Below are 10,818 nucleotides of genomic sequence, written 5' to 3'. Positions count from 1 at the left end.
TTTTTCTCCGGGTTTTCAGACAGTTTTGCATTATTTTCTCTCAACAGGGTGTCAAATGGGAAACTTAAAAACGACAAATTTCGACTCACAATTGCAAAGAAACGATCATTTGAAGAGATATTCCAGACAGTTTCTGAAAAAAGAAGAGAGATGTGAAAAGAAAAGACTTATCCACTATCTTTCCAGGAAAACAGATGACACAAATGTTTGCAGTTATTCAACTGTCTGTAGATGCATCAGAAAGCATTAAACTACACTGAGAATAGTAAATATGACCTGCAGCAGCGGTTAAAATGCATTTTTCGTATGCGATCTGATAAGGAACTGGATAACTGGTGGGGTGATTAAAGCAACCTTGTCCTGATTAGCAAACCAGTGGAAAATGGGACCAAGAGGAGGCTCTGGGCTTTCTGTACTCCACTTATCCCCTCTAAGCACCACTTAGTTCACATTAATGCCCCCCCAGCTCCTCTCTGACCTGTGATTGGCCTAGAGAGCACAACCCAAGCCTGTGACCCATGACCCCTGTGGCGGCTGATCCAGTCCATATGAGAGACTCCTGACTGTGACCAGGCCTAACCCTTTTTTCCCCAGCTCTCACGAACACACACACACACACACACACACACACACACACACAGGTGCAATGCAGTGGGTGGTACCGTTAATCATGGCGTCTGTGCCCAGCTACACATTTGTGTGCCTGGGAGCGTAAGGTTTTATGTGCGTGCAGCCTTTTGGTTTGTCTCACACCCTTTCAGTTAAAACTTGACATCACCCCACCGCCCTTCCTCCACGAACCCATCACACTTTCTGCTCAACCGACCCCGATATTTAACTGACGTATTCGCACTTGAGGAACGGGCTGAATATTGTCCCCACTACTCACTTTATGAAAGAGTGCGATGTGGCTCCACATATCGTTGTGGGTGAGGTGGGAACCTCTAATGGTTTACATATAGGAAAGGCGTGTTTCTGAGCTGAGCTGCTCCAAAACTTTCTCTGTGATACTTTTTGTTCTGCTTTAGTGATCAGACAGCAACAGTCACCATGCAAAGTAGATAATTGCGCATGTGCTCACTGGCCTCCTGATTTCCTTAACAAATAGCCCATCCCATCATTCACTTCAAAAGACTTACTCTGTCTCTCTCCCTCAGTCATTTATTTGGAGTGGAGAGCACACAATTAGCCTCTGCTTTGGATGGGGTACAAGAACCTGCCATACAAGCCTCATTTGGTTTGCAAATGTTCCATTTCTTCCTGATTTTGCAGGCTAAAACAAATGGCCGGGCTTTGCGTATGAAAGAGGAGGGAGAGACAGAGAGTGAGAGAGAGAGAGAGAGAGGAGTGACAGAGAGGGAGAAGAGGCTGTTTCAGCTGTGACCCGGTCATCTCGCCTGTAGAGGAGAGAAGAGGCTCTCCCAGATAATGATTGAACAAGCAGCTTTGTGTGGGACGACAAATGGAGTGATCCCACTCTCACCTCAACAAGAGTGTGTGTATGTGTGTGTGCTTGAGTGCGCGTGTGCAAACGTGCGGTTTGATGGTCTGCGCACTATTTGAATGTGTTTAAAATGCACATTTGGTTAGTCTAAAAGTGTTTGTCAATGTGTGTGTGTGACAAGAGGGTGTTAAAGTGCATTCACAGTCATGAGGTGTGTGCGTGTGTGTGTGTGTGTGTGTGTGTGTGTGTGTCAACAGCAAATGATTTGCGTGAGGGTTCTGGTTGAGCTATTCTGCAGAGCCCTTTAGTTTTGTTTTGACTCGTCTATTTTTAATGGACATCCAAGAAGATCATTTGAATACCATCAGCCTGCCACTTTGCATTTTTGGTGAGGACGTCAGGGCTGTTGCATTGTTTCTTTTTCATAAAAAAGATGTAGAGAAACGTCCTTTTAATGTCAGATTTGGAATGAAGAGGTTTTTTGGTGCCCAAGCTTGGCTCGCAGTAAATGACCCTCTCTCGGCAGCGTTTCGGATCACTTTTAGGTCTGACCTCGCCTGTCTTGTTTACTTTGACGGCGCGCCCTCCTGCCCGTATTCCCCGCAGTAACCACCGTAAACAGTGCGTGGCCTGAATGTTTGCGGTGCCAATCCATAGTTCCCAGGGGACCAATTAGGTACTGCTGGGGCTAAAAATCTGAAATGAAATGAGTTCACTTCTCTCCAATATGGAAATATGCTTCTCTGTGAGACAAGGGAACACAGCGAGTACCCTTGTACAGTTAAAAAGAGCCCAAGAAATTCTTTAATAATACTGGCATTCAAAGGGAAAAATTGGTGTCTTCTCATCAAGTGCTTCTTTCAGAGGCGATTATAATCTAAATGAGACAGAGTGTTTGAATAAAGATATGCTCATCTGCTCCTGCTGCAGGCTAGGACCTGAGGCCTGTAATGTGACTGAACTGAGGTCATGGCGGCAGGCAGAAACTAATTTCTCTGTACATTCCTGCAGTATTTTTGGTTGTATAATTTCATGACACATTGGTCATGCAGTAATTTCATTAGGGTTCCGAGCAAAACTGCGTGAAGTCTGTGGGTTTTTTTGTCGATCATAAACATTCGGTTGTTTTTTGTGTGTGTGTCTCTCTGCTAAATCATGATCATAATCTTTAATTTTGATCCCCCGTTAATAATCCTCGAAACCCGGATGTAACATAATCTACGAATAGGTAGTGCTTTAATCCACAGTGAGATCTCGCATTCCTGGAATTTGGCTGAATCATATGGTTACAGGCTCCGCCCATTTCTACACCGTCATGACAACTGTAGACTTCGCACGCATCGACAGCCAAGACAAAAAAACTCGCCTCCAACTGCGCCCAACGAAAGACAACACGTGATTTCCTTCAACAAAGTTTCCTAACTAAATGCAAATCCTTGTATATTCTGGCGAGGCTAAATAGACAAGATGAGGGAAATATTAATATCTGCTTGCAATTTTGGAGGTGCTGCCAAAGCATTTTGACCTCAAGAAAAGATACCAAGGGCATATTCATCATAGAAATACACTGTATTAAGTCACCCATTTGCATTCTTTAATTATGTATTGCTGGGAACTATGAAAAATGTCATTTATCTCATGCTAGCATGCTAGCTAATAAGAATTATTGAGCAATTGTAGAACGGTTGTCAGTAATCACTTGGTTATGGTGATCGTTCTGACCCTGGACCCATTTAAGGTTTCTACTGTATATGTCATGATAAACTCACCTCACATCAGAATATTTCAGATGAGCTGTGATAAATACAGTTTTCCCCCCAAGAAAATCCTCCCAGTGTTTCTTGGGAGCTGCCGCGTGTGGACAAGATGTCATCCATCAGCTAGCAACATTCATCATAACGGACTCCACATCACTACAACTGTTCTCTATTCGGTGCGTCTTGAATAAAACTGAGAACAGCTGAACAATGAGCAGTTTTTAAGTCCTCCTTGAAGTTCTAATGACAAACTTGACATCCCTTTCGTCTCATTGTCAGCATGTTTTTGCCTCTGCAGCTCATTTAGCTTCAGGTTCTTTCTCACGATTAGAAGGTCAAAATGAAACATCTGTGAGAATTCTGCGGTTGTAATTCACCATTGGAGACGTTGAACGCTCGGAGGGAATTTAAGTTAAACGGTTTGTTGGAGCTGATAGCGATCTTAGAAAAGGCTTCATTATAAAGACCGCTTTCTTTTCTTTTTTTTTTCCAAACGACCAGGCCAGATCGTATTTTCCAGGAAGTGAATCAGATATGCATGAGATAATAATTAAATTGCAGGAAAATAATCCATTAGATGTGAACCAATCATTACTTGACTTGTGTGTTTTCATTTTTCTGTGTCTGTGACGCGCCTTCATCTCTACTGCCCTTCAGACCTGCATTACCAGCTGATGTCACGGGGGGCAGTGTTGAGCAGCTTCCCCTTTGAGGATGGGGAAACGCGTGTTGCAGGGTTTCAATTCTGTGAAATTCCACGTATTGTTAGAAAAACACAAATACGACGTTAGCTTCCGAGACACAAACAAGTCCTTGTGAGCGAGTCGCTCTTTGAACTCGTCCAGCAATGTCACCTCCTGGTCAATCGGTGGACGACACCTCCCCTCCCCGTCCCTAGCCGACTCTGCTAAAATCGCCTAATGGAAAACCCTAAAAACTGAGCAGAGTGGAGCAGAGCTGGGTGAGTACCGGTGGAAAAGCCCCACTGGAGAGGAGGCAGTCTGGTATAAATAGTGAGCACACATAATGGGTAGTTATGTCTCCTATTTTGGTTCCTCCCTCGTTCGTCCTATCTCACCTTCTCTTCCTGCTTTACATGGCCGGCCATCGGCAGAAAGCCCCCCCCCCCCTCAATATCATCCTGGTCCTGCACAAGGTTTCTGCGCGGGAGGTGACTTTCTGCAAAGCACCTGAAGAATCTGTATCACAATTAAAACTGTAACAGAATTCCAATTCCAGAATTCCAAAGTCCAATTTTATATTGTCACTGCTTCCATTCGTGCACATGCAGCCACCTACTAACAGAGAGGGTTCTGCTAGGTGGTCGCCCCAGCATGATTCAATGCCAGTGGTTCCTGTGACAAAGCCGTAGTTGGCTTGAATCAGGCTGGTTTGTGGCCCGCTCAAGGGTTTTCCCGTATCTGTGGTAAAAAAAAAGAAAAACTCCCTTTTTTCTTCTAACATTCAAGGGTGTCGTGGATCCAAGGTAGGTATTTGGCATTTCATTCTCAGTTTACAGAGTTCATGTATAATTTATGACTGCGTATTAAACAGCCTCACACAAGGCAGCCCATCATGTAAACAGATCAGGCCTTTTAGACGCAGCTAGCCGGCTGTTTAAACAGCCCAAAGGAAAAGAGGAAAAGGAGGGAAATTAAAACCAAAATGGAAAACATGTGGAGCTGGATGTGTTGAGGCTAGTTGGCGGGGGTTGGTGCGCGCCACTGCACGATGTGGAAGTCGCACAGTGTGAGACGAAAAAGCACACATAAAAACTTGGAAACACACGTAAACCCCGTGTACGCAGACAAGCAGACACACACTCGGCACGCCACAAAACCTCCAGTTTTATTGGGTCCAGCTGTGAGCGCAGTCATATCAAAGGCGACGTGTGGAGCAGAGCTGCAGTGCTGCGGAGCGGATCAGGTCCAGATGTGTGTCGGCCCATCCGACGGTCCTGCCCACCTCTGCGCCGCTGCGACCTGCTTTGTTACATTATGAATCGCGCCAGTCTCTAAACTGAGCACCACCAGTTGGAGTCTGCTTTGTTTTTCACGTCTTTCCTGTTTAGCGAGGTGACAGAAGCAAAGGAACTGAGCCCGTTTAGGAGCAGCAACATATGTGTGGCTGTTGGCCCGCGTCCTCGGGACACGGGTCTGTCTGCAGATACCACCAGCCAACGCTGCTACAGTCAGCGGAGATGATGGGGAACTCTGCTGATGTTTTCTTTTAAATAGACTTGGCGGTTACACGGGGCGTGTTAACACGTGTCGTGGTTGCTGCAGCCTTGATTCACAGCAGATGAGCAAGAAAAGCTAATCACCAACGCACAGACCAAAGTTCAAAGAGCTGTGTGGGGCGGGCTTTGTTGTATCCAGACGCAAATCGCTGCTGAAGAGTTCATCTTGATGAAAAAAATCCCACCTCTGGTTATGTTCGTACGCTTTTCAGTAAAATGTAAACAATTCTACACCACCGATGCTGTAGATGGCGCAATTACATCCACAGCAAGGACATAAGGGAGGACGTATTACGCTTGGCATTAGCCAAACAATATCCTGAGAGCGGGAAAGAAACAGTCCTTACGCTTTTATACAACAAAAATTTAATAATGTGTCAACTGTGGAAGTTTTCTGCTTATTAGATATGGTACTTAGCCACATGTAAGATGTCATAGGTCAATTGTGCAGCAGCATATTGCGCCTACAGATGAATTATGAAAATGGGCGCCATCTAGTGGCCACGTGTGTCATTGCAGCGTGGGCTAGTTGCTAGCTTGAGCGACCAACCACCGTTTGTGGTCCAAACAGGTTTGGAGGAAGTATCCAACAAGAGAGATAACCAAATTGAAGTTATCATTCTAAAAAATGCAAATATAAGACACACGTGTGTGTGTGTGTAAGTGTGTGATACTTAGACTATTAGACACTGAGACTCTTGTAACCCCTGGAGTACTGTCACACTAATACTCTTAAATCTCAAGTGAGCTCTCGTATGCATGCAGAGAGCAGATAAACATTTATGAGCCTTCTAACGCACTCTCTCCCTGTTGCTCTCTGTCTCTCACTCCCTTTTGTGAGGCTTTATTTAAGTATAAATCACATTAGGGACAGCCGAGCATTCTATCAAGCTGGAAAATTATGATGCACATTACAGATTGATGACAGTAAAACTATCAGTGTTTTCAGTATTGATTGCCTTAAACATAATTATGATGTCCATGCACTATTTATCATTCTACAGGAACAAATTGAGGACGCCTGACCTATGCGTGCGTCTTGTTTGTGGAGTAACATGGAACAGTGGCAGAAAGTTCCAGCAGGACAGTGGAAGCACTGCGAGGTTCAACTGAGGCTGATCTTAGAGAACGCGCTAAGAAGATTTACTGAAAAGGTGTTATTCAACACTGGGTTTTAAGAGGCTTGTGATCCCAACAGCATTTCCTCCTGTGCAACCACAGACGCTAAAGAGCTCCGGCTAACACACAGGTTGGTCGGTGCGTGTGTGTGTGTGATAGACTGGCTTTTACAGTCAGTGCCAATAGGATCAGTGTGATCAGAGTGACTATAAACTAACCTTGTTGTGACTTGAAATGTGTGCGTGTGTGTGTGTGTGTGTGCTCACATTTGTGACATATTGAGTACCAAAGTACTCATTTTACAGGCAAATTGAGGACATTTTTGTGAGGTGGGGACATTTTACTAGCCACACAAATTCAGTTGACTTTTTGCGGGATAAGATAAGATATTGTTCAGTGTTTGACCCAAGAGGGAGGCGTGTGTGTGCGTGCGTGCATGTGCGTGTGCATGTGTGTGTGTGCATGCGTGCGTGCTGCTTTCCATTCCAGTTTGACTCCAATCCAAGATTTTTGGCACAATTCCCGTGATTCAATGCCATGGATGCATCTTTAAACATAGATTTCCACACACAAAGTCATATTGTACGATCCGAGCAAGAATCATTACGTCAGCATTGAAAAGATTGCGGCCAAGAACTGACCCTTGTGTCATGCCACGGGCCTTACTGCCTCATTTCGCTTTGACCCTTTATTAACCTTTGTTAACTGCTTTCCAGTCTCACAGATCAATGCTAATTCTCTTAGGACAGATTAGCATTGTGTGTAACGTTCAGCCCTGTTAATTGTAGTGATCTAAGGTGCGGACTACAGATATAAGAAGCATTCCGGCTGCTTCGAGGAGCTGTTGTAAATCTCAAGCAGCTTTGACTACATTTCCAGGAAATTGTATGACCAGGAATTTGGTTATATAGTTTTCCTTGAAATCTGTGTGGTTTGTGTTTCCACCATACCTCAAAATTCTGAAATGTTTATTAAAATCTGGCTGAAGGTGTGTGGAAGAGCGACAAAAACTCTTGTTTCTTGTTTCCGGCCGTTCTACGTGACGGCCAACGGAAGGTTTTGCCCAATTTCACACAGCTCCTTTCTAAATTAGCAGTTAGCCTTAAATGTGGAAAATTGAGACACCAATTGTGTTTCCATGTGTATCTAATCTAAGGCGCAACCGGACTCTCTGTCTACACAGTAGTAGTTGCAGTCGTTGGATTATGGGCGGAGTCAAGCCAGCCCTCCTCTTGCACTGTTTGAATTCGTTGTTCTTGGGCCACAACGCTTGACCTTTTACGTCACACCACAACAACCCATAAAGACATTAGCCAGGTGTGCGAACTATAAGCGAAATGTAGCGCTGGCACAGGCCAGCATGCAGCCACGGCTCTCGTATATCGACTCACAACCGAGCTGTCCGACCTCGTTTGAGGTTCTCTGATCTCTAATGGAGCTAAAGCATCCACGTGCATTTTATGTAATTGAACTAACGCGGGGATTCAGTTTTCCTGTAAATGCACTTACTGGATGAGAAAACAACAAAACACAAGCCGCTCTGTGTGCGCGACAGTCACATTTTTCAGGCCCTATTAAGACGACGCCCTGGCTTTTCATTTCCAGGAGTCAAAGCTGCAAATGCGCGTTATTTGATAAACCTTTAAAAAGAACGAATGAATCAATCACGGCAGACATTGTCCTCACTTCTTCCCCGCTGTCGACCGGGTTAAACTGAGCTCCATCGTGTCGGAGGCATCCTGCTGCAGCAGAAGGGAAAAACATGAGCCGGGCTCATGATACTGTCAATAACAGCACAAACACGTCGTTGTTCTGTCAGGCTGGAGGCAACGTGCCAGCCGGTCCTCCACATTTAAGTTAATATTGGACCTTAGGCTTTATGTCTGAATACTGTTGTAAAACACTCCCAATAGGAATAATAGTCTAAAAATAGTCCAAATTCACCCAGTGATGAATCAACAGAGAAGCATTTCCCCCCCAAAGTCTGAGAGAGAAACACGTTGAGGGTATATGTCGGGAAAACATTGTGAGATCAAGGAGCAGCGACGTTAACCACCGTGGAGATTTGAGTGGATCAGTGGGTCAACGCAAACATTCCATTTTCACACAGAGCCTCTTTGTTCCTGTTTTCAACCAGCAGCACAGTGTTATTTGTTTCAGTATGAGTGTTTCCTTGCTTTGTTATGATAATTTGATGCGGTATTTAGTGGCTAAAGAGACAAAAGCGTCCCCCCGGGGGGCCGCCAGGGAACAAAAACAGCGTTTGAAGAGAAGAGACGTCGGGCTTATCGTCGTCATCAAGTGGACAGAAACATGACTCGGAATGGAGGATGAAGGTCCGAGCATGTGTTCTGCAGGAGCCGCTGGAGCAAAAGATGTACAGTGGTGTGTGTGTGTGTGTGCGTGTGTGTGTGTGTAGGTGTGTGTGTGTGTGTGTGTTAAAGACTCCAGGGGGAATTAGGGTCTAATGAAAGGCAGACAGGCTAAAGTCCCTTGGCAGACTATGAGGTAGCGTGACAAAGTGCTAATGACTTTTGCTGCCCCTAAAACCCATTCACATTTTTTCCTCAAACATTTTCCCAAACCTGTGTAAAAAGATGCACTGCAACAAAACAACAAAAAAAACCTCTCATTTTTATAACCCCTGGTAAAATTCTGTGGTCAAACCCACAATCGTCAGCTCCCAGAACTTATCTGAGAGCCCTTGAACGGGGGTTGAATGGGTGGGCCGTTAGCATCGACACAGCTAGCGGCTACATTACTGAGCTGACTCACCAAATCTCGAATGTTCGATTCCCTGAACTTTGAGTGACTCATCAAAATCCCATCTGTTGTTGAAAAAAGACCAAATTAATCTTTCCCTTACAGAAAGTTATCATGCCCAAACTGCAGTTTAGATGAACCTGGGTGGAAGACACGCCACAGACGCAACAAAGACCATTTTGTAATATTTAATATTTTAGCATTACTGCTATTAGCATGTTTAGCCATGTTTCCTGTGGAAGTTAGCATAAGCCCCCCTCGGGAGCCACCGATAACGCGAATGTTAGCTTTCTTTGTTTAGTTTTGTTAGCCAGAGACAATTATGGGTGTCAAATATAAGTGTTTAAACCATTATAGTGCACAAAAGAACCCGGCCAACAGAGAAAACACATAAAACAAGACGGTTTTAACACATTCACAGTGTTGTGGCATCAAATGAATTCTTGTCTAAACCTCTGGGGCCGGTTGTAACTTATTATGAGTGTGTGTGTACACGTGTGGGCATGTGTGTGTTTCCTGATTGTGGGTGGGCCTATTAGTGTCTCCTAGGTCAGTGGATTTTGGGGGGGGGGGGTTATTAACCACAACACCCTCTGCCCAACTGCCACGTGCACACCACCTAACCACAGCACACACTCTGCCAAACCATTCACACACACTGCAAATAAAACACGCCGTGATCATGTGACACACATCCTGATGTTATTCCCACAAAACTGTGTGTGCGACCGTGCGCACGTCCGCGCGTGTGACAGAGAGGTTCTTGTTTTACTGAAGTTTTATGATGAAACATGAGGACTGACCCTAATTCAAACCTTATGACGGCGCTGTTGTTTGATCTCTACGGGTTCTTTGAGTCACAGACGTTGCTAGCGGCGTGTGCGGTCACACACGTGATGGGCTAACAGACGTGCTTGCAAACACCATCTCACACACGCACATGCACACATGCACACACACTCAGTGCACTGATGCAGCCTCTGGACGGGAGGCCGGAGGGACGAGGTGCGTTCGGACGCCGTCCGACGAACGACAATGACAAAGCAAACGACAACGACGCAGCACTTTCCCCGACTTTCGGGATGGCGGCCATGACGGTTGCTCTTAGGCTGTTTGAAGATGACTGTTTGTGTTTGTCATGCAAACACTTTGGCTCCTTTAGGCGTTTAAATCTCCTCCTGTTTACCTGTTTTTGTTTACCCAGAATTAGCGAAGGCAGCACAAACACTGGCTCTAACGGGATGCCGGAGAGACACACGCGACCAGAACATTGCGGGGAGATCAAAGGAATCCAGCATGGTGTTGGGAGCCTCTCCACCAGAGATCCCGCGTTCCTCCGTCTCCGCCCTGCAGCGACTTCGCCGCGTCGACGCCAGGGCGGCGATGATCTCGCCATCGGCTGGATGAGAAGGAGTCCTCCTCCTCACCCACCTTCTCGCTCCTTTATCGCTCTTTGATATCTTTTACCTGATGTGCTGCTTTCGGTTCTCTCTCTG

The sequence above is a fragment of the Takifugu rubripes genome, chromosome 21 (assembly GCF_901000725.2).
Source record: "Takifugu rubripes chromosome 21, fTakRub1.2, whole genome shotgun sequence".
Taxonomy (NCBI): domain Eukaryota; kingdom Metazoa; phylum Chordata; class Actinopteri; order Tetraodontiformes; family Tetraodontidae; genus Takifugu; species Takifugu rubripes.
This window is presented reverse-complemented; position numbering follows the sequence as displayed.